At 35.0% G+C, this 25,799-nt stretch overlaps 6 non-coding genes and 1 pseudogene across 7 annotated transcripts in view; all 7 read left to right on the top strand.

Annotated features, from left to right (window-relative positions):
• LOC149819051 (small ribosomal subunit protein uS3x-like) overlaps positions 1-25,587 on the top strand; it is a 33,858-nt pseudogene extending 8,271 nt beyond the window's left edge. The window contains exons 4-6 of the transcript XR_016427132.1: positions 18,380-18,434; positions 18,528-18,659; positions 25,238-25,587. The product of XR_016427132.1 is annotated as a small ribosomal subunit protein uS3x-like (transcript). The remainder of the gene's footprint in view (positions 1-18,379; positions 18,435-18,527; positions 18,660-25,237) is intronic.
• LOC149819057 (small nucleolar RNA snoR83) lies at positions 6,912-7,028 on the top strand. The gene has a single exon (XR_016427489.1). It is a non-coding gene; the product is annotated as a small nucleolar RNA snoR83 (small nucleolar RNA).
• LOC149819056 (small nucleolar RNA snoR83) lies at positions 7,623-7,764 on the top strand. The gene has a single exon (XR_016427502.1). It is a non-coding gene; the product is annotated as a small nucleolar RNA snoR83 (small nucleolar RNA).
• LOC149819055 (small nucleolar RNA snoR83) lies at positions 11,965-12,083 on the top strand. Its single transcript, XR_016427491.1, has one exon. It is a non-coding gene; the product is annotated as a small nucleolar RNA snoR83 (small nucleolar RNA).
• LOC149819054 (small nucleolar RNA snoR83) lies at positions 12,688-12,798 on the top strand. Its single transcript, XR_016427492.1, has one exon. It is a non-coding gene; the product is annotated as a small nucleolar RNA snoR83 (small nucleolar RNA).
• On the top strand, positions 13,290-13,410 carry LOC149819053 (small nucleolar RNA snoR83). Its single transcript, XR_016427490.1, has one exon. It is a non-coding gene; the product is annotated as a small nucleolar RNA snoR83 (small nucleolar RNA).
• On the top strand, positions 17,218-17,291 carry LOC149819052 (small nucleolar RNA Z199). Its single transcript, XR_016427495.1, has one exon. It is a non-coding gene; the product is annotated as a small nucleolar RNA Z199 (small nucleolar RNA).
• Positions 25,588-25,799: the final 212 nt, after the last annotated feature.

The raw sequence follows: 25,799 nt of genomic DNA, 5'->3' as shown, positions 1-25,799 counted from the left end.
TTAATGTCTGATTTCAGACTTATTTTACAACTTATGTACTGCTCTACAATAGAAGCACAAAGAAGACTTTCAAGAAAGTGCCAACATGAACTTTATATGCTTCACCCATGTATGAGTTATATAGGGCCATAGAGAGCAAACTTTTGAGACGAGGCAGGGGTAGAGACCTTGTCCCCCGCCTCACCCGGTCCACCGCCATCCCTGCGGAGCTTGCCATCTTTAATGACAACAACTTGGGTTTTCAAAGCCGACTTCTAGGCGACCTAGGCGCGGCCCACCGCCTGGGTGACTAGGTTTGCGCGGTGGGGCCCTATTTTAGTGCCTAGATGGTGCCTAGGCTGGGACTGCTTAGGTCTAAAACTAGACCAGTGCCATTTTGTTTGGGTTGACCAAACAACTCTTATAAACGGGGAAAAGGGGCCCTAATTTATCCATTTCCCCCTTTTTGCACTCTCTCCCTCTCTTCTCTCTCTCGGGTTTTTGCAAGGAGGAGAGTTACACCCTCCTCTCTCTCGTTCTCACTGTCCCTCGACTTTTTGCAAGAAGAAGAAAAAGAGGACCAATAGTTACACCCTCCTCTCTTTCTCCCCCTCTCTCTAGTTCTCAATGTCTCTCTTTCTCTCACTCTATTGTTCTCTGCTCTCTCCTGTCTCAGTTCCGACTCCTCTTCCTTTTTTCCTTTTTCCTCTCTTTAATTTTCTTCTTGCTGTTTTTCTGTCCTCTTCCTTTTTTTCTTCTTCCAGTTAATTATACTGTATTTAAGTTATATTATATATATTACGTATACTGTATTTCAACATATATAATACTGTATTGCAGCATATTATATATTATATATACTGTATATATATATAAATATATCTGTGTATGTATTGTAATTTATAAATAATCTGTTTGTAATTTAATAGAATCTGTTTATATATAATACCGTATCTATGTAATGTAATTTGTAATATAAATAATCTGTTTGACTGTTTCTGAGTTATATTTCTTAGCTAATTTTGTGGTTGACTGGTTCAGATGTTATGTTTGTGAGTTATATTTCTAGTTGATTGTTTTTGAGTTATGTTTGTGTCTTTGTGAGTTATATATCTGTGTCTGTACTTCATATATGATCTATTTTATTTCTCTTTCTTCAGAATTCAAACTTCACTAGCACCCACAATCCACATACCCAGATGCTGATTCACATTTACATATATATGGTTTCTGTTTAAATATATACAATCCACGTACCCAGATGCTGATTCACAGGTACACTCATATATATGGTTTCTGTGTAAATATATAAAATTATATCTATTGACATATCATAAACATATATTATAAATTTATAATATTCTGATTGTGTGTTTCATTTATATTATTATATATATACATATCAGTGTATGTAATTCATATATAATTTATTTGACTGTTTCTGAGTTATATTTTTGATTGACTGTTTAGTGTTTATGAGTTATGTATACCTTGTATAGTTTATGTATCTTTAATTTTGTATATATTGACATATTGTAACTTATAAATATATGTATTTATGTATATGTATATATTGTATAGTTTATGTATTTGTTTTTTATATTTATGATATATATGAGCATTGTTTCTTACTCTTTTTAATTTAGCGAATTTACTTGTTTTTTATTGTTTAGATTCTTTAGAATAATAATGGAAGGGGTTTCTTCTCTAAGTGCTAGCGGGTCCACTCCAAGTTTGACATTTGGAGAATTGAAAGATGTGCATAACTTGAAGCAAAAATCTAATGATCCAGCATAGAATTGGGCATACTCTAAGGATAAAATAGATTTGAGTTCTGTGACGTGCAGTCAATGTGGATCAACTTATAAACAAGACAAATATAGAATAAAGCAACATCTACCTGGGATTAGAAGCAACATGAAGGTTCATGATAAAACAAATGAAAAAATCAATGCAGTACTTTCTAAGTACACTGAGGAATCGAAGAAGAAGAAAGATAAAAGAAATAACAAAGAGACCGTTAATATATATAAAAGATCTGAATACATGTTCTCATCTTTCGATTCTGGTGAAGGACCTACTGCAGTTTGGCAAATGGAGGAGCAACCTAGTAGTACATTCGGATTGAGACCACCACATACAAAAGGACCTATGGATTTGTAATTTTGAGTTGATCAAGAGAAATGAAGGCAAGAAAACAAACAAACCATGTTAGAGAACCACTTGAAAAAAAAGAAAGTGAAGCAATGTGCGAGTATATTGGTAGATGGTTTTATGAAGCAAAAATACCTTTTCATATAACGAAGTTGTCTTTATTTCATAGTATAATTGAAGCCATGACCCAGTTTGGACCAGGGATGAAGCCTCTAGTATACCACAAGCTGTGAGAACTAATTTTGAAGAAAGAAATTCAAAAAACGAAAGAGTTCTTGGACCAATACAAATTGCAATGGTCAAAATATGAATACAATATAATGTCAGATGGATTGAGTGATACTAAAGGATAAACACTTATTAATTTTTTGGTTAATTGACCCTTATGAACAATGTTTTGAAAAATCAGTTGATGCATCTGATGACGTTAAAGATGCAAATTTGCTTTTTAGAATGTTGAATGAGATTGTTGTAGAAGATAAGAAAGATATGGTTCAAATTGTGTAAAATGCCTCGAATTACGTCAAACCAGGTACATTGTTGATGGAGAAGAGAAAACATTTGTTTTGGACTCCTTGTGCCACACACTGTGTGGATCTTGTGTTGGAAGATATAAGAGAGAATTGCAAGATTTGAAGAACATTTTTAAAAAAGCAAAGCAATTGGTCCTATTATAATTAAAACATACTAAGTGTTGAGTATGATAAAACATACATACAAAGAGACCTACATAGGCCAACAATGACAAGGTTTTGTACTAGGTTTTTTATCCTATAAAGCATATATAATTCCAAAAAAGCTTATCATCTATGTTTATTGGAGATGATCGGTCAAAATGCAATTTCTCAAAAATGTCATATGTTAAAAGATGTGAAAGCATGATTTTGAGGTCAAAATTTTGGAAAGGAGTGAGTCATGCTTTTAATGCAATGACTCCTTTGATTGATATGCTTGTAGTGGTTGATAACGATGAAAAACCTGCTATGGGTTACATCTACTAAAAGATGGACGATGTAAAGAAACAAATAAAGGTATAATATTATTTTTTGTATTCTATTAGTTATAAATTTTGTTTTTTAATTTTAACTTAACTTTTATAATGATTACTTGCAATTCTTGTAGTTAATAAATAAATGTGCACAATGATGAAGAGATAATCGATAAAGGATGGAGCAATCAATTGCACAAAAATTTGCACATATCAAACTTATATTTGAAGCAATCTATATATTATGAGTATGAAAGTATAGAGTCAAATAAGGAGATAAAGAATGACTTTACCTTTCAGGATAGAGTTAGCAAAAAACAAAAGGAAAATGCAAACATTTGCTAAGTTTATTTAATTTTGTATAACTTTCACTTTGCATTATTTTTATAATTTTTATACTTTAATTACATCTAATTTAATATTTTTTCTTTAGAGTGGATTGGTGGATTTCCTTTGTCATTGGTTGTCCCAAGCTACAAACCTCTGTTGTTCGAGTTTTAGGCTTCCTATGTGGTGCATCCAGTTATAGACATAACTAGAGTACTTTTGAAGGAGAAAATTATTATTTACTATTAAATAATATTTGTCAGTTTGTATATATTTTAACTTTATATATATATTTGTAGATTCATACAAAGAAAAGATAAAAAGTTGAATGATTTGGTTTTTGTATAATATAATTGAAGATTGAACCAAAGGTAGGGGGAGCGTATGAGCAAAGCAGATGTTCTCTATTCCATCATCTTAAGGGAAGTCGATGTAAAGGATGAGTGGCCAAGTGAGAAAAGGATGAGTGGCCAAGTGAAGATGAGGCGATCTTTGAAGATGACACTTCGCTTACATGTTTTCTTGTTGATAAGATAATTGGCGCATTGAGGCATTGAGCCGGGGCAAAAACGTGTGCTACACAAGACCCAAGGAAGAAAATATTCGACAAAAAAGGTGGTGAGGGTGGAAGAAGAAGAGGAAGAAGCAAGCTTTTAAGAAACTGAAGATTATTAGCAATATATCGATGAAGATGATTTAAACGATGATGATGGACTTTTAAGTTCATCATCTATTGTAAACTTATTGTAAACATATTGGGGTTCTTTAACTATTTTAGACTTAAATGCACTTATAGTGTTGAATGTTATATTGGATGCCTTTGACATCTAAGTTGCTTACCTGATTTTTTTTTACTTAGTTAAATTTGTTGTGTATGTATACTTGTTGAATATCTGTATGCCTATATTTGTTTTTAGTGGTTAATTGGTTAAATTTTATTTTAGATTTTTTGATGTCGCCTTCACGAGATCCTGCATGGCAATGCTGCAGAAGCGTTGATAATGTACCAAAGTCAAGATCATCATTGAGATATGTGTTTTGCGGTTATATTGTTAGATGTGGACTGCATTGGACCATTACACTTTGAATTGGTCCAAAAACTCCTTCGATTTCTTAATTTCTTTCTTCAAAATTGGTTATCGCTGCTCGTGTTATGATGAAAGCTTCACCCCTGGTCAAAATTGGTCTATGACTTCAATCATACTCTGAAATGAAGGCAATTTTGTTTTATAAAAAGTTATTCTCGTTTAATAAAACCACCAACTAATCTACTCGTTCACTGCTTCCCTTTCTTTCTTTTCAAAATAGTTCTATAACGTGGTTTGTTTGTTTTGTTGCCTTTCTTTCTCTGAATCACTTTGAAAGTATAGATTCATATGTCCTTTTGTATGTGGTGGTCTCAAACCGAATGTATTACTCGGTTGCCCTTACACCTGTGAAATTGCAGTAGGTCCACCAAAATCGGAAGATGAGAACTTGTATTTAGATTTTTCGTACATATTAACTCTTTTATTTCTTCCATCTTTCTTCTTCTTTGATTTCTCTATGTACTTAGAAAATACTTAATTTTTGCATTTGTTTTATCACATGCCTCTCATTGCTTCTAATATCAATTAGATGCTGCTTTATTCTGTATATGCTTCTTTTATAAGTTGATTTACATTGATGGCACCTTTTAGAATTCAAATCATTTTTATCCTTACAATAGACCCAATTTCATGCTAAATCATTAGATTTTCGCTTCAAGTTATGCACATCTTTCAATTCTTAAAATGTCGAACTTAGAGTGGACCCACTAGCACTTGCAGAAAAGCCCCTTCCATTGTTGTTCTAAAGAATTTAAAAAAAATATGTAAATTTGCTAAATTAAAAGGAGTAAGCAACAATGCTCATATATATCATATATGTGAAAAACAAATACATAAACTATACAATATATACATATACATAAATATATATACTTATAAGTTATAATATGTTAATACATACAAAATTACAAATACATGAACTATACAATATATACATAACTCATAAATACTAAACAATCAACCAAAAATATAACTAATATATATATATATACATATATATATATATACATATATATATATACATATATATATATATATATATATATATATATGAAACACACAAACACAAAATATTATAAATTTATAATATAAGTTTTTGATATGTTAATATATTTAATTATATATATTTACACGAAAAACAAATATATATGTATGCAACTTCGCATCAACATCTGTGTGTGTGGACTGTGGGTGCATGTCAAGTGTGAATTCTGAAAAAAATAGTAAAATATATTATATATATGAAGTACACACACTGATATTTAACTAAAAATTATAACTCACAAAGAAACAAACATAACTCAGAAACAATCAACTAGAAGTATATCTCACAAACATAACTTCTGAACTACAAAATTAAGAAATATAACTCAGAAACAGTCAAACAAATTATTTATATTATAAATTACATTACATTGATATGATACTATATATAAACAAATTATATTAAATTACAAACAGATTATATAAATTACAGTACATACACAAATATGCTTATATATAAATGTAGTATATATAATATGCCGAAATACAATGTTATATATGTTGAAATACAATATATATACTATAACTGAAATACAATATATCAGGAGGAAGAAAAAAAAGGAAGAGGTAGGGAAACCAAGATGAAGAAAAAACGAAAAGGGAAGGAAAAGGAAAAAAAGGACAAAAAGAAAAAAATGAAGAGCGAGAACAAGCGAGAGAGAAAGTGAGAGAGAGAAAGAGAAAGTGAGAGAAATAAAGAGAGTGAGAAACCGAGAGTGAGAGAGAGAGAGAGAGAGAGAGAGAGAGAGAGAGAGAGAGAGAGAGAGCATGGGAAAAGTGGTAAATTAGGGCCCCCTTTTTCCCTTTATACAGGTCCTTTGGTCAACCCCCACTGAAAAAAGACGGGATTCTATGCTTAAGCCTAGGCGGTCCCAGCCTAGGTGCTAAAATAGGGCCCCACCGCCCAGACCTAGTCTCCCAGGCAGTGGGGCTGTGCCTAGGTCTCCGTGCACTGCCCTTGACAACCAAGGTCCTAGTCTAGTCTACCGGTTTAGACCGGGTCCTTATCGAGTTTGGGTTGACGACAATACAATCCATGAAGATTTTCAATGATTGATCTTTCGTTCTTTTTCTTTTAATTGCTTTCTAAATGGAAAAACAATGCATGGAATTTTGGAAAAGATGATGATGAATGAAGGTTTGAAATAACTCTTTAACCTCATCACCATTGAACACATTATATATGGGTTTTCTAGCAATTTAAGCTCGTTATTTTTGGTGGTGGTTCATTTGTAACGATCTTGGCTTGATTATGATTTGCATCTCAGGATTCCTCCCTTCAATGTCTTTCTTTTATGTCAGTAACATTTGTTTCACATGATGCCTTCATAATCCCAGTCAAACTTGTATTTTGTCTGATTCATGGGAGGCATAAAATGATGGTGGAAGCTTCGCTGATAGCACCATGTCATTTTGTGAGGTGCTTGATAGTAGCTTACCATACAAACTCTCTTTCACTCTCAGAGAAGCTGGGGAATAGACCCTGGTGAGGATTGAATGTGAGATAACTTGGTTAAAGATAGTGTTATGTTATGCTGTTATCTTATGATTCTTACCATACCTATAATTGTGTGTGTGTGTCTATATATATATATGCCGTAGAAATTGAGTGACAAACCAAAGCATGCCATCTGGAATGGGAACTACATTGAATGTGGAGGTGACGACCTCAAATAGGCTTTTCATTTGGAACTCCTCACAGGTTTTAGCAGCATCCCAAATATTTGTGATAGTAGAAAATACAATGGCTGAAGATTGTGAATGATTGATCTTACTTTCCTTTTAACTTAATTGCTGTGTAAAAGGACGAAAGAATGCAAGACATTTGAATATGATGATAACTAGAGTTTGAAATAACTCTTTAACCTCATAACTATTGAACACAGTGATATGTGGCTCTTCTAGCATTTTAAACTCCCGTTATTGATGGTGGTTGTTCATATATAATGATCTTGACTCTTGGTTATCGCTATCTCTGATGATTTTCCACTCAATGTTATTTCCTTTCTGTAAGTAACATTTCGACATGTCGCGCCTTAATAATCCCAGGCAAACTTATGTGTTTGTCTGATTCATGAGAGGCACAAAATCATGGTGGAAGTTTCGCTGATAGCACCATTTCATTTCCTGGGAGGTGCCTTTTGCGCCTCAAGGTGTGTTTTTGATAATTTTAAGCTTGCTGCATGCAAATGTTTGTGCAATTGATTTTTCTATCTTTTATCGATTATCTTCCAAATCAGGCCATATCTTACTTCATCGTTGTGCAAATTTACCTATTAAGTAAAAGAATTGAAATGAACCATTATAGAAGCTAAGTTAAGATTAAAAAACAAAATTTCTAATTAGTAGAATAAAAAAAATTATACCTTTATTTGTTTATTTACATGGTCCATTTTTTCGTAAATGTAACCATTAGCAAACTTTTGATCTCTATCAACCATTGGAACACATAAATCAAAGAGGCCATTGCTTTAAGAGTACGACTCACTCTCTTCCAAAATTTTGATCTCAAAATCATGTTTTAACATCTTTTACCATATGATGTTTTTGAGAAATTGCATTTTGACCAATTATCTCCAATAAACGTAGACCACAAGCTTATTTTGTTCTTTTTTGGATCAAAATCCTAGTAGCAAACCTTGTCATTGTTAACTTATGTAGGTCTCTTTGTGTGTATGTTTTCATCGTGCTCAACACTTGAGTATGTTTGTATAAGAATATGACCAATTGTTTTGCTTTTTTAAGTAGTTTTCAAATCTTACAATTCTCTTATATCTTCCAACACGAGATTCACAAGGAGTCCAAAAACAAATGTTTTCTCTTCTTCATCAACAATTTACTTGGTTTGACGTAATTAGAAGCATTTTCGGCAAGAACTTGAATCACATTATCTTTCTTAACTTTTACAACAATCTCATTCAACATTCTAAAAATCAAATTTGCATCTTTAACATCATCAAATGTATCAACCGATTTCCAAAATATTGTTCATAAGGGGCAGTTAACCAAAAAATTAATAAGTGTTCTCCCTTTGGTATCGCTCAATTCATTCAACATTATGCTGCATCCATATTTGGAGCATTACACTTTGCCTTAGTCCAAAAACTCCTACGTTTTCTTAATTTCTTTCTTCAAAATTGGTTCTCGCTGCTTGTAGTATGATGAAGGCTTCATCCTTGGTCAAAATTGGTCTATGACTTCAATCATACTCTGAAATGAAGGCAATTTCGTTGTATGTAAAGTTATTCTCGTTTCATAAAACCACTCACTACTATACTCGTACATTGCTTCCCTTTCTTCCTTTTCGAAACAGTTTTGTAACATGGTTTGTTTATTTTTTGGCCTTCCTTTCTCTGAATCATTTTGAAAGTTGAGATTCATATGTCTTTTTGTATGTGGTGGTCTCAAACAGAATGTATTATTCAACTGCCCTTACATCTGCGAAACTGCAGTAGGTCCACCAAAATCGGAAGATGAGAACATGTATTTAGATCTTTCGTATATATTAACTCTTATTTCTTCCATCTTTCTTCTTTGATTCCTCAATGTACTTAGAAAGTACTTGCTTGATTTTTGCATTTGTTTTATCACTCTTTCTCATTGCTTCTAATATCAAGTAGATGCTACTTTATTCTTTATATGTTTTTTTATAAGTTGATTGACATTGACCACACGTTATAGAATTCAAATCATTTTTATCCTTAGAGTACACCCAATTTCATGCTAAATCATTAGATTTTCGCTTCATGTTATGCACATCTTTCAATTCTTGAGATGTCAAACTTGGAGTGGGCCACTAGCATTTGCGGAAAAACCCCTTCCATTGTTATTCTAAAGAATTAAAAAAAAACAAATATACATATACTCATATATATCATATATGTGAAAAACAAATACATAAACTATACAATATATACATATACATAAATATATATACTTATAAGTTATAATATGTTAATACATACAAAATTATAAATACATGAACTATACAATATATGCATAACTCATAAACGCTAAACAATCAACCAAAAATATAACTAATACATATATATATATATATATATATGAAACACATAAAATATTATAAATTTATAATATAAGTTTTTGATATGTTAATATATTTAATTATATGTATTTACACGAAAAACAAATATATATGTGTGCAACTTTGCATCAGCATCTGGCTGTGTGGACTGTGGGTGCATGTGAAGTGTGAATTTTGAAAAAAAAAAGTAAAATATATCATATATGAAGTACACACTGATATATAACTCACAAAGACGAATCAACTAGAAGTATAGCTCACAAACATAACTTCTGAACTACAATATTAAGAAATATAACTCAGAAACAGTCAAACAAATTATTTATATTATAAATTACATTACATTGATATGATACTATATATAAACAAATTATATTAAATTCACTACAAGAAAAACGTTAATTAGCGACAGATTTTTTCCGTCGCAAAGTTGCGACGGCTTAGCGAGAGAAAAGTAGTCGTCGCTAAAATTGAAATTTGTTGCGAATTTAGCGATGAAAACATTCCGTCTCATACTCCGTCGCTAAGTAGCGACGGATTAGCGACAACAAAGTTTCGTGTCAAACTAACATTTCGGTTCTCTTGTAGGATGCCGGAGATGATCAACGTAGAGGAGCTGATGGAGGCATGAATGGAGGGGCAAATCGAGACAATGAAGAGGATGATGCCCAAAATCTTGGCGAGGATTAGATTCATCTGTTTAATTTGTTTTAACATACCTGTAACTAATTAGAACTTGGCAAGGACTGTACTGTAACTTATAACTTGTGTTAAATTTGTTTCACCAGCTTTGTATATGTATTTTTTATGTGTACTTTGTTTTTTATACACAGATTATATAAATTGTATAACGAGAAATTTTTCTCGATATTCATATTTCAAACTTTTTTTTTTATTTTTTTTTAAAATTTGCGACGGATTAGCGACATGTTATCCGACGCTAATATCCGACGCCATTTTAAATCAGTCGATGTTTTGCGACGAAATTTAATCTGTCGCTAATCCCTCGCTCAATTGGCGACAAACATTAGCGACATATACATATTCGTCGTTAAATTTTAGCGACGGAATACATTCCTTCGCAAAACCAAATCAATCCTTATTTAGCGACATACATTATCCGTCGCTAATCCATCACTAATTAGTGACGGATAAATTCTGTCGCATTTTAGCGACCAGGATTATGCAAAGACCGATTTCTGTTGTTAATCCGCCGCTAAACACGTTAGCGACAGATTAACGACGGATAGCGTCCGTTAACGACGGATAGCATCCGTCGCTAATCTGCATTTTTCTTGTAGTGATTACAAACAGATTTACAGTACATACACAAATATATATATATGTATATAAATATAATATGCCGAAATACAATATTATATATGCTGAAATACAGTATATATACTATATATAATATAAATGAAATACAATATAACAGGAAGAAGAAAAAAAGGAAGAAGTAGGGAAAACAAGAAGAAAAAAATGAAAAGGGATGGAAAAGGAAAATAAAAAATAAAAAATGAAGAGCGAGAACAAGCGAGAGAGAAAAGTGAGAGAAATATATATATATATATATATATATATATATATATATATATAGAGAGAGAGAGAGAGAGAGAGAGAGAGAGAGAGAGAGAGAGAGAGAGAGAGAGAGAGAGAGAGAGCATGGGAAAAGTGGTAAATTAGGGCCCCTTTTCCCTTTATACAGGTCGTTTGGTCAACCCTCACTGAAAAAACTGGATTCTACGCTTAAGCCTAGACGCTAAAATAGGGCCCCACCGCCCAAACCTAGTCTCCCAGGCAGTGTGGCTGTGCCTAGGTCGCCGAGCGCTGCCCTTGACAACCAAGGTCCTAGTCTAGCGTACCGGTTTAGACTGAGTCCTTATTCGAGTTTGGGTTGAAACCGAGTAATACAGAAATTGTGACTTGGTTGGGTCTCCACTCGAATCGAGTCACTGAGTCAGCCTTTTCAAACTGGCGAGTTTGCCAACTATGGTAGCAAACATCCCCAGGTTAAGGTTTTCTGTTAACAATAATACAATCCATGAAGATTTTCAATGATTGATATTTCTTTCCTTTTCTTTTAATTGCTTTCTAAATGGAAAAACGATGCATGGAATTTTGGAAAGGATGATGATGAATGAAGGTTTGAAATAACTCTTTAACCTCATCACCATTGAACGCATTATATATATGTTTTCTAGCAATTTAAGCTCATTATTTTTGGTGGTTGTTCATTTGTAACGATCTTGACTTGATTTTGATTTGCATCTCAGGATTCCCCCCTTCAATGTCATTCTTGTATGTCAGTAACGTTTGTTTCACATGATGCCTTCATAATCCCAGTCAAACTTGTGTTTTGTCTGATTCATGGGAGGCATAAAATGATGGTGGAAGCTTCGCTGATAGCACCATGTCATTTTGTGGGAGGTGCTTGATAGTAGCTTACCATACAAACTCTCTTTCACTCTCAGAGAAGCTGGGGAATAGACCCTGGTGAGGATTGAATATGAGATAACTTGGTTAAAGATAGTGTTATATTATGCTGTTATCTTACGATTCTTACCATACCTATAATTGTGTCTCTCTCTCTCTCTCTCTATATATATATATATGCCGTAGAAATTGAGTGACAAACCAAAGCATGCCATCTGGAATGGGAACAACATTGAATGTGGAGGTGACGACCTCAAATAGGCTTTTCATTTGGAAATCCTCACAGGTTTAGCAGCATCCCAAATATTTGTGATAGTAGAAAATGCAATGGCTGAAGATTGTGATTGATTGATCTTACTTTCCTTTTAACTTAATTGCTGTGTAAAAGGACGAAAGAATGCAAGACATTTGAGTATGATGATAACTAGATTTTGAAATAACTCTTTAACCTCATAACTATTGAACACATTGATATGTGGCTCTTCTAGCATTTTAAACTCCCGTTATTGATGGTGGTTGTCCATCTATAATGATCTTGACTCTTGGTTATCTCTATCTCTGATGATTTTTCCACTCAATGTTATTTCCTTTCTGTAAGTAACATTTCTACATGTCACACCTTCATAATCCCAGGCACACTCATGTGTTCATGAGAGGCACAAAATCACGGTGGAAGTTTCGCTGATAGCACCATTTCATTTCCTGGGAGGTGCATGATAGTAGCTTACCATACAAACTCTCTCTCAGCGAAGCTGGGGAATAGTCCCTGGTGAGGATTGAATATGAGATAACTTGGTTAAAGATAGTGCTGCCATAGAAATTGAGTGACGAACCAAAACATGCCATCTTGAATGAGAACAACGTTGAATATGGAGATGACCACCTCAAAGGCTTTTCATTTGGAACTCACAGGTTTTAGCAGCATCCCAAAGATTTGTGATAGCAGAAAATACAATGGCTGGAGATTGTGAGTGATTGATCTTTCTTTCATTTTAATTTAATTGCTGGGTAAAATGAATGCAATACATTTGAGTATGGTGATGATAACTAGAGTTTGAAATAACTCGTTAACCTCATCACTATTGAACACATTACATGTGGTCCTAGCAATTTAAACTCCAATTATTGATGGTGGTTATTCATCTATAATGATCTTGTCTCTTGGTTATCATTTCCATTCTGTCATTTCTTTTCTGTCAGTAACATTTCTACATGTCATGCCTTCATAATCCCAGACAAACTTATGTGTTTGTCTGATTCATGGGAGGCACAAAATGATGGTGGAAGTTTCGCTGATAGCACCATTTTCATATCTTGGAAGGTGCTTGATAGTAGCTTACCATACACGCTCCTCTCTCTCTCTCTCTCGAAGCTGGGAGAGTCTTTGGGATAAACCCCGGTGACGTTTGAATGTGAAACAACTTGGTTAAAGTGCAATATCCTGCTATTATCTTATCATGCATGTTGACTGTGGGAGTTGCTAAAAGAAGAAAAAAAATAGTTACACATACAAGCACTATTACCCACATAATGTTAATTATATCACCATTTGCAATGATGCATCATATAACTAGTTAAAACTTAAAACTTGTTCTTGGCAAACACGCCCTAATTTCTTTGATACAGCAATACTGTGCTTTATTAGTGTTATTATTATTAATTGGTTCCAAATTTCTTCATGTTGTATTTTATGCTATTTAATTAGTCTTCCCAAACCTCTTTCTTTTCAATAGACAACGTAATCCTACTCTTTTGCACTTGCCACCAATCTTCCAGTTTTAATATACTAGGCCTTGCTTTTCATACATTACATTACAAATACATCATAATCTTGTCCAAATCAATGTTGTATGTACCATATCACATCGTATCATATGATACGGTACAGTAGTATTGTTAATATGAGGAATATCGATACGATACACATTTGTATCAATGCAAGTGCATATCATATGTATTGTATGATACAGGATCGTATGTTACGCTACTGGGTGTATTGTACAATATATGGTGTATCATACAATACAATGTGTATTGTGCAATACAGGGTGTATCGTACGATAAAATGTGTGTTGTACGATACATGGTGTATCCTACGATACATGGTCGACACACTTAAAATATGGCTAAATCATAATTTTTCAGTTTTGGATTTTAAAAACCTCTTGAGGGCCGGCTCCCTCATTTGTGTACAAGTCATTAGAGAGGTATCCATACACCGTAGGACTTGTGAGAGTGATTTGGGGGCTGTACCATGCGCAAGCGAGAGGGCTTTTGCTGTTTGGTGAAGTAAAAGTGCATTTTCATCATTTTTTCACTCAAGTAAGTGGGTTAAGGTAAAAAAAATCTTTATTATGAGTAAAACTACAGAGCTACCCTCTAAAACATTTTTGCCTTGGGAGGTTAGAGAATTATATCAAGATAGAAACTTGGTTCCACACTCCTTTCACAAAGATGATATCAGATGATTATGCATTGCAATGGGACCCTCAAGTAATTAGTGAAAACCGATTAAAAATCGAGTTCAACTATTACCATAATATTTTTGTTTATGTAATATGAAAGTATGAGTCTTGTGGCATGTTTTTAATTGCAAGATATTTAATATTTAGCATTGTTCTTGTAAGATAGTTGATGTCTTATGCATCTCATAGACACATAAATGCTTCGTATGTGATTTTATGGTTTCATTTTTGTGCATTTCATTATTGTTTTGTGTGTTATGATTTTTAGAATTTTTTGCTAGTTTTTGATTTTTTAGAATTTTTATTTTTTTTTCAAAATTTATGATTTTTACGATATTATTTTGTGCCTGACCAATACAGGTTACGATACGATACTTACAACTTTGGTCCAAATTACTATTCTTACTATTGATAGTATTACTGATTGGTTCTGGATTCCTCTGCATGTTCTCTCTTTTGCCATTTAATAGTATTGTCACGTGACTCTATTTTCAACAAAGTGTGAATGCCCTAATCTTGTTTGTCTAACCATCTTTTCTGCTTGTGCTTTTGTCTACTAAGCCTTCATTTCCATTGATACCTATTAATGCTGGTCCTTTTTTCTTTTTTCTAATATTGAGAATAAAATTTGTAGGATTGTAAATCGTTGGTCCGACCATTATTTTATAAAACAAGCCATCAAGGTATTGTTCTTATCAAACGCGAAAACTTAAATATTAGTCTTTAAATCAAGGTTTTAAAACCCGTGACTCGGAACTCGACTCGTTCTTTATTGACTCGTGACTCGGCGGGTCAACTCGGTGACTCGGACCGGGTTTTTTTAACTTTTGATTTTAAAAGAAAAACAATATATAATTTGTCTGAAACCATGTTTTTGAGTAAACATAGTCTCCAAATGTCTGTAAGAATATAAAAACAACTGCAAAGAGCTATAGAGGTTTACTTGAATAATTGAATTTGATATCTATACAAGCACTTTGACTAATTCATGACTTGAATTAGAGGATTTGGTCACCATGAGTTCAGTCTGCTACTACCTAAGGTTCCTAAAATGGCCAATCATATATGCTAGCTTGTTTTAAAAGTTTTAATTTCCTCTCTAACAAATCCATAAATGTAAAACAGGGATATATGTGCATATTGAAAGTTATATCAACATAAATAAGCAATTTTCTCATGTATAAAACTATGCAGGAAATATATTAATGACACAACTATAAAAAGACTACTAATATTTGAATATGTACAATGCTTGTTCACATAACAAATGGATGATGAAACCTAAATGTGACTTCCCATAGGCACAGTTGACCCGCCATATATAGTGAGAATCATTTCTTTAAAATATTTTGCTAGAATAAGTTGATAACACAGAGTGAACAGTAGTTCGAACAACATGGCGATTTTATTCTATGGATTTAAATGCTTTTTTATCTTTAAATGATTTTTATTTTCTTTTTTATACAAAATCTGGGGGTAACCCTTGTTAAAATACATGTACTTATATATTTTAAAACTGTAATTTGAAACTCAAAAAACAAATTTCAAACATCCCAAAACTCGCCCGAGTCAGGCCGAGTCAAGCCGAGTCAGGCCGAGTCAGGCCGAGTCATGCCCGAGTCAAGCCCGAGTTTTGGCAAACCGAGTTTGCCTTGCCGGGTTGACTCGCTGGAGGGGCGAGCCGAGCCGAGTCAGCGAGTTGACTCGGCGAGTTTTAAAACACTGCTTTAAATTGTTGAAATGTAGCCTATGTTATGATAATGAAGTATATAAGCTTTGTTGTAATATGGTACAACACTTTAGTCTCCAGAAATTGGTATCAAAACCGATGTAATAAGTTGATACATTAATGAATAGCACTTGGTGTTAGGTGCCTAACCAATACACCAAAAAGCTCCCAAGTGTTTAAGGATTGTGAAGTTGAGTCTTTAAACCTTCAGGATCCTAACAACAGACTGGCACAACCCACACTCTCAATGTCGATATCAGATACGTATTTGTGTGAATAGGTGATTTGGGGCTTTGTTTGACGCTTTGTACGGGACATCAACCGTGCGTTGGGGTTGTGGAACCACCCAAAGGTCCTAAACGTGTGTGCAGGGGTAGATCAGTCGTGGTAAAGGTCCAATCTCAAGGAAGATGGGCTCTATCGTCGCCCAAAGTGGGTGAGGGTTGTGACTATGCAGGAACGAGCTTCTGGTATGCTCAATGTGCGCGATAGAGCCTCAGGAGGCTTACTGATTCCCCATAGGTCGTCCAAGACCCTTGACACCCAAGGAACACTCGAGGGAGGTGCTGCACCCTGGGATCAGCAGGGGAGATGTCAGATCTGACGTTGGAAGGTGTCCTTCACTCCTTGAACGACAAATCTAAGCCACCCACATGCTAGGGAGGGTTGTGGTAGGGCCAAGGTCTATGCTGCTGGTATGCTCAACACTGAAGCAGTGCCAGGAGACTTATCGGTCCCGTTGTGCGTGCCCAACCTTCACACTACCCCAATGAATGCCATAGAGAGAGAGAGAGAGAGAGAGAGAGAGAGAGAGAGAGAGAGAGAGAGGACAACCTGACAGATTTTCCCTCTGTTTTTCTTTTTCCTCTCACCCTCTCCTCTTTCTCCCCTTTCTTCAGCCATCCTTCTGTGGCAACCTCTCTCTCTCTCTCTCAAAACCTAGAAGAGCATAGAAGAGAATCTGTCAAGTGATGAGGAAAATACTGCAGCAATATGATCAAACGTGATTCACTTCGTATTTAAGTCTCTGATGGCATCTTCTTCTCTCTTCTTTGTTTGTTTTGTTTTCTGTTCTTAGAGTTTGGGGGTTTTGACTTTTTCTTTTCGTTACAGAACTCTTCTTATTGTTCTTTTCCCAATTTTTCATTTTTTTCCTCTTTCTCTTCAATGACACACATGGATCCATTGGGAAATCAAGACATCCTTATTTTGGTCCGTGTTTCTGATCAAATCCTGATTGATACTTTTTTTCCAATCTCTGATCCCACAAACAAATTCTTTTGTTCATTTTACCTTTCCTTTCTGAGCAAAACATATCATTTTCTGAGCCGATTGAATTGAAAAGCTTGCTGTTTTGATCCCCTGTTACAGATGGTATTGGCTGCCCATTCCAATTTGGACTGATTTTGCTCCAGTTTTTTTATTTTCAATATGAAAGATTGCCTCTGAATTTTAAATGTTGAAAATCATTTTCAAATTGCATCTTTATTTTTAATCATTTTGTCTTGGCTTCAGATGAAAAGGGTGATATGGTTTTGAATTTTGGTTTTGAAAAAAAAAACAGAGGGAAAATCTGTTTGGGAAAATATTGTATGAAGTGTAAACGAAGCTGTATGAGGTGTTTTTGTAGTAAAATCTCATTTGGAGTCATATTTTGCCTGGTATGCCAAAATGTCAATGTTTTTAAAAGTTGAAAACTTTTTGTTGAGCCAATCAATACAGCCATGGATACCAATACAGAAGTAGTGTTTCCCTCAAGGTTTCGTCTTTGTTCGTGACCTAGTAAATGTTTGCTTGAGAAAATCTGTTTTTGGGAAAATATTCTATGAAGTGTAATCAAAGCTGTATGAGGTGTATTTGTAGTAAAATCTCATTTGGAGAGTCGTATTTTGCCTGGTATGCCAAATAGTTAGTGTTTGTAAAAGTTGAAAACTTTTTGTTCAATACAACCATGGATACCAATGGAGAAGTAAAGAAATACAGTAGTGATTCCCCCAAGGTTTTGTCTTTGTTCGTGACCTAGTAAATGTTTTCTTATGATAAATTTGGCAGAAATAGTGTTCTTTCTTTTTGCTTATTTCAGGTTGCTTATTTTTGGGATTTATTCTGCTGATGTTATTCCAGGGCTTGTTATGGAGTATTACGTTTCGTTATGGAGAGTGTTGCAAAGGGATGTGAGGTTTGTTAATCTTTGTGTGTGTGTGTGTGTGTGTGCATAATTTGTTGACTGATTGATTGATTGCTTGTGAAATTAACTAAAATCACATCTCAGATTATTGTCAGTGGAAAGCTGAGGGCTCAACGTGCCAAATCAATGAAGTTTAAGGATGGGTATATGATTTCATGAGGTCAACCCGTCAATGAGTACATTGACTCAGCTGTGAAGCATGTTTTGTTGAGACAGGTCAGTTTTAACATCAGCGTCAGTGCTGCACAATTAGTGTCTTCCAGAATCTGCAATGAGCTAGAAAGGGCTTGTCAACTTTTCAGGGGATTTTCTTTGTTCTGTAATTTTTTGTGGAGATTGTGTTGTTTGAAAACAATGAATGTGATCTTATCCATCTTCATGAACTTTTCTTTGATAGAATCTTCTTCAACTTACATGAAACAATTGGGGATATTAAAAACAAAATGACAGAATTTGGCTTTTCAATTGAGGTTTTCCACTTGCATCTAAGAGGGAAATGACAACTTGCAATTTACGTGGAACGGTAAAAGAAATGAAATCCACTAACTAGTGTTGCTATTGACTCTGCGGGCTTTGGAGCATGAGATTAACTTTTAATTGATTTATATATAAATGAAGCATCATTAAGTGATTGCAACAAGTGTTTCTTTATTGCATGTTAAACTTTCATTGACACACACACACAAGCAGACGTGTGTTCCAGTCAGCAAATATAATCAATGTTTCAGTAGTTTGGCTCTAATCACCAAACAATTTTACTGGGATTGTTGAGCTTGAACTTGTACTATTTTGCTTGCAGCAAGAAGTTGTAGATAAATTTTCCATGGTGTACGTTTTTTTCCTATGAGCCTCTTTTTGTTATTTAAAACCACATCAAATGCATGATTTGCTAGACTCAGTCAATCTTCAGGATATATTGTGCACTTTTGTTGGTTGATTCTAGTGGAGAAAGTGTATTCTTTGAACTAACAGTTTCCTTGTTCAAACATGTGGTATGTGTTAAGATGTATGTATTCTTTTGTACATATACATATGTATACGTGTATATATTATAATATATTTATATGTATTATATATTGTATGTATATATAAATATATAGTATATATATATATATATATATGTTTAGTCAACATTGGTTGACTTTTAGCCGTTGGAGATGGTGTCCAATGGCTAGATTTCTAGTCGTTGGACCCTCTCTAACGACTAGAAGGAGCTCTCTCTTCTCCCCTCTATAAATAAGTGTGTGTGTGGATATGTGAGGTTTGAGAGTGAGGATAGTTTTCTAGGTTTTGAGTATTGTAGTGAGGCTCTTTTGTAATTTTTCATTTTTTTTGTATTATTTGTATTTCATACTTAATAAAATTGTTTATTTTTAAGTCTTGTGTTCTATGGGTATTTTCATTGTGAATGAGTATTTAACTATATTGTATTCTTGTCTCATGAAGTGTTGTGAGAGGCGTACGCCTCAGTACCTGAAGCGTACGCCTCGGAGGCAAGGCGCACACTCAAGGTACTGAGGCGTGCTGTGATGCGCAAATTGCCCCTCATCAACCTCCAGAACCCCCTCCTTCATCCCCAAGTCTTCCTCCTCCGCCCGATTCGTCGGCTGTGCTAACCCCAAGCGCCGGTGGATCCACCACCATGTGCCGGCCAACTGCTCCTCCGCCGCTCCCTGCCTCCCCTCCCACCGCTTCACTTCCATACCAGTTGTGAGAGGCGTACGCCTCGCTTTGCCTCATCACATTTAACAACCTTGGTCTCATGGGACGTATTCTGGAGTGCATTAGGATCTATGTCACACGGACTCGGCTCCAAGGTCGCCGCACCCGCGTCGACATGGGTGCGGACACGGGTGCGGCTCGGACTCGGTCAACCCGACCCTGGGTGTGGTCAACGCACCTAGGGTCATTTTGGTCCATTTTTTGGAATTTTTTTTTTTTGAATTTTTTTTTAAATTTTCTGGGCTACAGCTGAAAGGAAAAAAACCCATCACAACTAAAAAACCTGTACACTTTCAAGTTTTAAGTACAGAATGGGCACAACTCAAGTTTTTGTGGTTTTTTCCTGTATGAAGAAAGTGAATTATTAGTGTATGAAGAAAGTGCCCAAAAGTGAATTATTCCTGTATGAAGAAAGTGTACAGAATGCCTTCACAACTCATCACCTGTCCCCTAATGGGCACAACTTTGACCGAGTCTTATATATATATATATATATATATATATTTTTTTTAATTTTTTTTTAATATATATATAGCCGCCTGTGTATAACTGTTTAGTTATACACTGCCGGTCCCAAGCCCGGATAAAGGAGGAGGGTTGCGGTAGGCCTGTGACAGCCAGCATAAAAACTTTGTCATATCCTATGAAAATGAACCAATATGAGAATTTCGTTGGGGCGTTCCCTACTGAGCGACGCGCTGTACTCTCTAGGCCCGGAGGCAGTGATAAATGGGCAAGGGTTGCTAGGTCGTCGCCCAGAAGCGACGCGTCACACCGGCGCCCGGGTGTGGTGTCAAATAGGCAAGGGTTCCCTCACTGTGTTGGACGGGTGGGGGTAAAGAAGTTAGTCCAAGACCATAAAATTAGGTTAGCCACTTGGAACATAGGGTCTTTAACTGGTAAGTTGGTAGAGTTAGTAGATGTTATGTGTATGAGAAAGATTAATATTTTATGTCTTCAAGAGACCAAATGGGTAGGTGAGAAAGCTAAAGTGATAGAACCTTGGGGATATAAGATTTGGTATACAGGAATAAATAGGAATAGGAATGGAGTAGGGATTGTTATGAGTCGTCAGTTTATAGATAATGTAGTTGAGGTTCGTAGGAAGGGTGATAGAATTTTACTTATTAAATTAGTATTAGGTACGGATATTATTAATATTATTAGTGTTTATGCACCTCAAGTAGGTTTAAATGATTCCATTAAGCATCAATTTTGGGAAGATTTAGATGGAGTAGTACAAGGGATATCTTATGGAGAAAAGCTTTTCATCGGCGGTGACCTTAATGGACATGTAGGCATTAGTAGGGATGGATTTGAGAGTATACATGGAGGCTATGGTATAGGAGAAAGAAATGAAAGTGGAGAAAGGATTTTAGATTTTTGTTTGTCCTATGATATGATCTTAGCAAACACTTGGTTTAGGAAGAGGGAGTCTCACCTAGTAACATTTAAAAGTGGGGTTAATACGAGTCAGATAGATTTTTTCCTACTTAAAAAGAGAGATAGGGGTTGTTGCATCAATTGTAAGGTTATACCGGGAGAAAGTGTAGCTACACAACATAGAGTCTTAATTTTAGATCTTAGAATTAGACAATGCCTCAAAAGGGATAGACATAAGATAGATCCTAGAATTAAGTGGTGGGCACTGAAAGGAGCTAAACAAGGAATGTTTGTAGAACAGGTAGTTAAGGAAGTTGATTGGTGTCTCGAGGAGGATTCAGAATCAATGTGGAATAAGATAGCGGGTGGCATGAGAAAAGTGGCTAAGGAGGTATTGGGTGAGTCTAAAGGCGGTGCACCACTAGGTAAGGATACATCATGGTGGAACGAGGATGTCAAAGTAGCTATTAAGGTTAAAAGAGAGTGTTATAGAAATCTAAGTAAGAGTCGTGATAATGAGAATTTGGAGAAGTATATGATAGCAAAGAAGGAAGCTAAAAAAGTTGTTCGAAACGCGAGGGCTAAGGTATATAAGGAGGTTTATGACAAGTTGGATACCAAAGAAGGCGAGAAGGATATTTATAGGCTTGCAAAGATGAGAGATAGGAAATCGAAGGATTTGGGTATGGTTAGATGTATCAAAGATGAAACGCAAAGGGTTTTAGTCAAAGATGAGGAGATTAAGGAGAGATGGAAAGATTATTTTGATAAGCTATTTAATAATAGTCATGCTCAAGATCTTGGAGACATCTCCATTCCTTTTCATGAGATAAATCGTGACTTCATGCGCAAGATTCAAAAGAAAGAAATTGCAGAGGCTTTGAAGAAAATGAAATCAAGAAGAGCAGTTGGCCCAGATGGTATACCTATCGAGGCTTGGAAATGCTTGGGAGAGAAAGGTTTAGAATGGTTGACAAATCTTTTTAACTTGATTTGGCGAACAAATAAGATGCCTAATGAGTGGAGGAAGAGTACTTTGGTGCCTTTATATAAGAATAAGGGTGATATACAAGATTGCACAAACTATCGTGGTATAAAACTCATGAGTCATACTATGAAACTTTGGGAGAGAGTGATTGAGTCTAGGTTGAGGAAGGTTGTCATGATATCGGAGAATCAGTTTGGTTTTATGCCTGGAAGATCAACTATGGAAGCTATACATCTTCTTAGACAACTTATTGAAAGATATAGAGAGAGGAACAAAGATTTGCATATGGTTTTTATTGATTTAGAAAAGGCATACGATAGAGTACCTAGGGACGTTCTTTGGTGGACAATGATGAAGAAAGGTGTTTCTCTCAAGTACATTAGTATAATTAAAGATATGTATGAAGGAGTAGTAACCAATGTCCGCACTTGTGGAGGGGTGACAACCAATTTTCCGATAACGGTTGGGTTACATCAAGGATCTGCTTTAAGCCCTTTCCTATTTGCGATAGTGATGGATGAGCTTACGAGATTAATTCAAGAAAATGTACCATGGTGTATGTTGTTTGCTGATGATATTGTTTTGATTGATGAGTCTAGAGCTGGGGTTAATGCTAAGTTAGAATTATGGAGACAAACATTGGAAGCTAGAGGTTTTAAGTTGAGTAAGAGTAAGACGGAATATATGGAATGTCGGTTTAGTAAGCAACGAAGTAGTGATGGGAGTGTAGTGAAGCTCGGTGAGCAAGAAATACCGGTGAATGATTATTTCAAATATTTGGGATCCATCATTCAAAAGTATGGAGAAATTGATGGGGATGTAAATCATAGGATAAAGGTTGGGTGGATGAAATGGAAAAGTACAACTGGAGTGCTGTGCGATCGTAGAATGCCATTGCGGTTGAAGGGAAAGTTTTATAGGACGACTATTAGACCCACTTTACTATATGGTTCGGAATGTTGGGCTGCCAAGAGACATCATATTCAAAAAATGAGTGTAGCTGAGATGCGGATGCTTAGATGGATGTGTGGAAATACAATAAAAGATAAGATTCGAAACGAGGAGATACGTAAGAAGGTAGGTGTTGCACCCATTGAAAATAAGATGCGAGAGAATCGTTTACGGTGGTTTGGACATATTCGGCGAAGGCCTAATGATGCTCCAGTTAGAAGGTTGGAGAAATGGGAAAATATATTAGTTAAAAGAGGTCGGGGTAGGCCTAGGAAGACTTAGATGGAGATGATGGGAAAAGATATGAATGCTTTGAACCTCACCGAGGACATGGCATTGGATAGAAATGATTGGAGGAAAAGGATTCATGTGGAAGACCCCAAATGAATTTCTTTTTTGGTTCATATCGCTGACCCCAATGGTTTTGGGATGAAGGCGTAGTTGTTTTTTTTTATATATATATATAGCCGAGTCCCCGTGTCCAAAATTTTTGAAATTGCGCCGCACCCGTGTCGCACCCGCACCCGCACCCGCACCCGCACCCGCACCCGCACCCGCACCCATGTGACATAGATTAGGATCCATACCATTTCGTGACATGGTATGAGAGCGAGATATGTTGGTCTTAGTATCTTGTCCGTGTTTATGCTTTGAAAGAAAGATTTGAATTGATTAACGGCTTGGACTCGAGACTCCTATTTCGATATGTACTTTTTTTGGATTCTCTACTTTAAATATTTATGGTATATATTAAAAAAATGTGTTAGAAATATAGTAGATATTTATTAATATGTTAAAAATGAATATGTTTTTAAGTTAATTAAATTTAGAACTTGTGAAAAATTATTGACTTTTGATATATGTTTTTGTGTAAGCATGTTTACATGAAATATATGTTTTGATTATGAATATGTATATTTTTTGAAAAATGTCGTCATGAAAATTATATTTTACAAGAGTATGTGGTTTTCTTTAAAATCTTAAATACTATGCTTATATGTTTTTCATGTAGTTTGCAAAATACTAATTTTTTTGTTGTATGTATTTTGTTTTATTGTAATGATCATTGGTGCCCTTGAGCATGTGTCAAAGCGTGATTATTAGGTATATTATGTGAATTTTATGATAAAAATTTGTTTCTTAAGAAATTTAGATTCTTGTATAATGTATATCTTTGAGTCATCATAATTTTAATTCTTTGGTAATACCATGAATATATTGTATGCTCTCATATCGACATTCTCATATCTCATATTTTTATCTGGCTTCAATGATTGACTTTAAAATATTGCTCTCATTGTGCTAAATTAATTCTTTGAAAAACATCCTCGATTGACTACAAGGAGCTCTCTCTTCTGCCCTTTGTAAATGAGTGTGAGGTTTAAGAGAGTGATGGGTAGTTTTTTAGTGAGGCTGTTTTCTAATTTTTTTATTTTCTGATGTGTAGTTTTTTAGTGAGGCTGTTTTGTAATTTTTTATTTTCTTTTGTATTATTTGAATTTCATACTTAATGAAGTGTTTTATGAGTATTTTTATTATGAATGAGTATTTAACTATATTGTATTCTTGGCTCATGGGACTTATTCTGGAGTGCATTGGGATCCGTATCATTTTATGACAGTACGATGTTTTTATTTATCATAGTCTTATGAGTGATAGCTGGTTTGTTTTGGCTGATGTGCTTACACTATTGTTAACATATAACATGGTCAAGATTTAGTTATTTGATATTTTCTCTTAATCAAACCAGGTTGTTCTTGGAATCAAAGTGAGGATCATGCTGGATTGGGATCCAAAGGGAAAGCAAGGGCCAACCACACCTTTGCCTGATCTGGTCACTATCCATACTCCGAAAGAGAATGAGGAATATGTTCAGCCGGTTCTTGTCAAGGAAATCGATGTTGGTGCTTGAGGTGGCGAATTCCCTTCTGCCTTTTGAGGAAATTTTCTTGCTTGTGGACATGCGATCCAAAATTTTCAGTGTTGGAGGATGTTTTAGTGTTGTTTAAATACTCTACATTTTTGCTGCGGATTTTGTAGTTGCAAAGATTGCACGATGAGTACCATGGTTTTGACTCTTTAAATCAGTTTTGGAAACAAGAGATGATTCGTTCATGGTGAGAGAGAGAGAGCTGTTGGTGTTGCCCACGGTTCATATTTTGTAAATAGGTTGGATCTGGTGAAAGATTTCTGAAATCAAATCACCTAAAGTTCTGAAATCATAATCAGGCATTGCATGTTAAAATTGGAACCTGTTCCGGTGTTGATTTGCCCTGGAATTTCCCAATCCAAGTTAGAAGCGGTTATTGCTA

This window comes from Nuphar pumila, chromosome 13, assembly GCF_984573655.1.
Source record: "Nuphar pumila chromosome 13, dmNupPumi1.hap1.1, whole genome shotgun sequence".
NCBI classification, from domain to species: Eukaryota; Viridiplantae; Streptophyta; class Magnoliopsida; order Nymphaeales; family Nymphaeaceae; genus Nuphar; species Nuphar pumila.
This window is presented reverse-complemented; position numbering and strand designations above follow the sequence as displayed.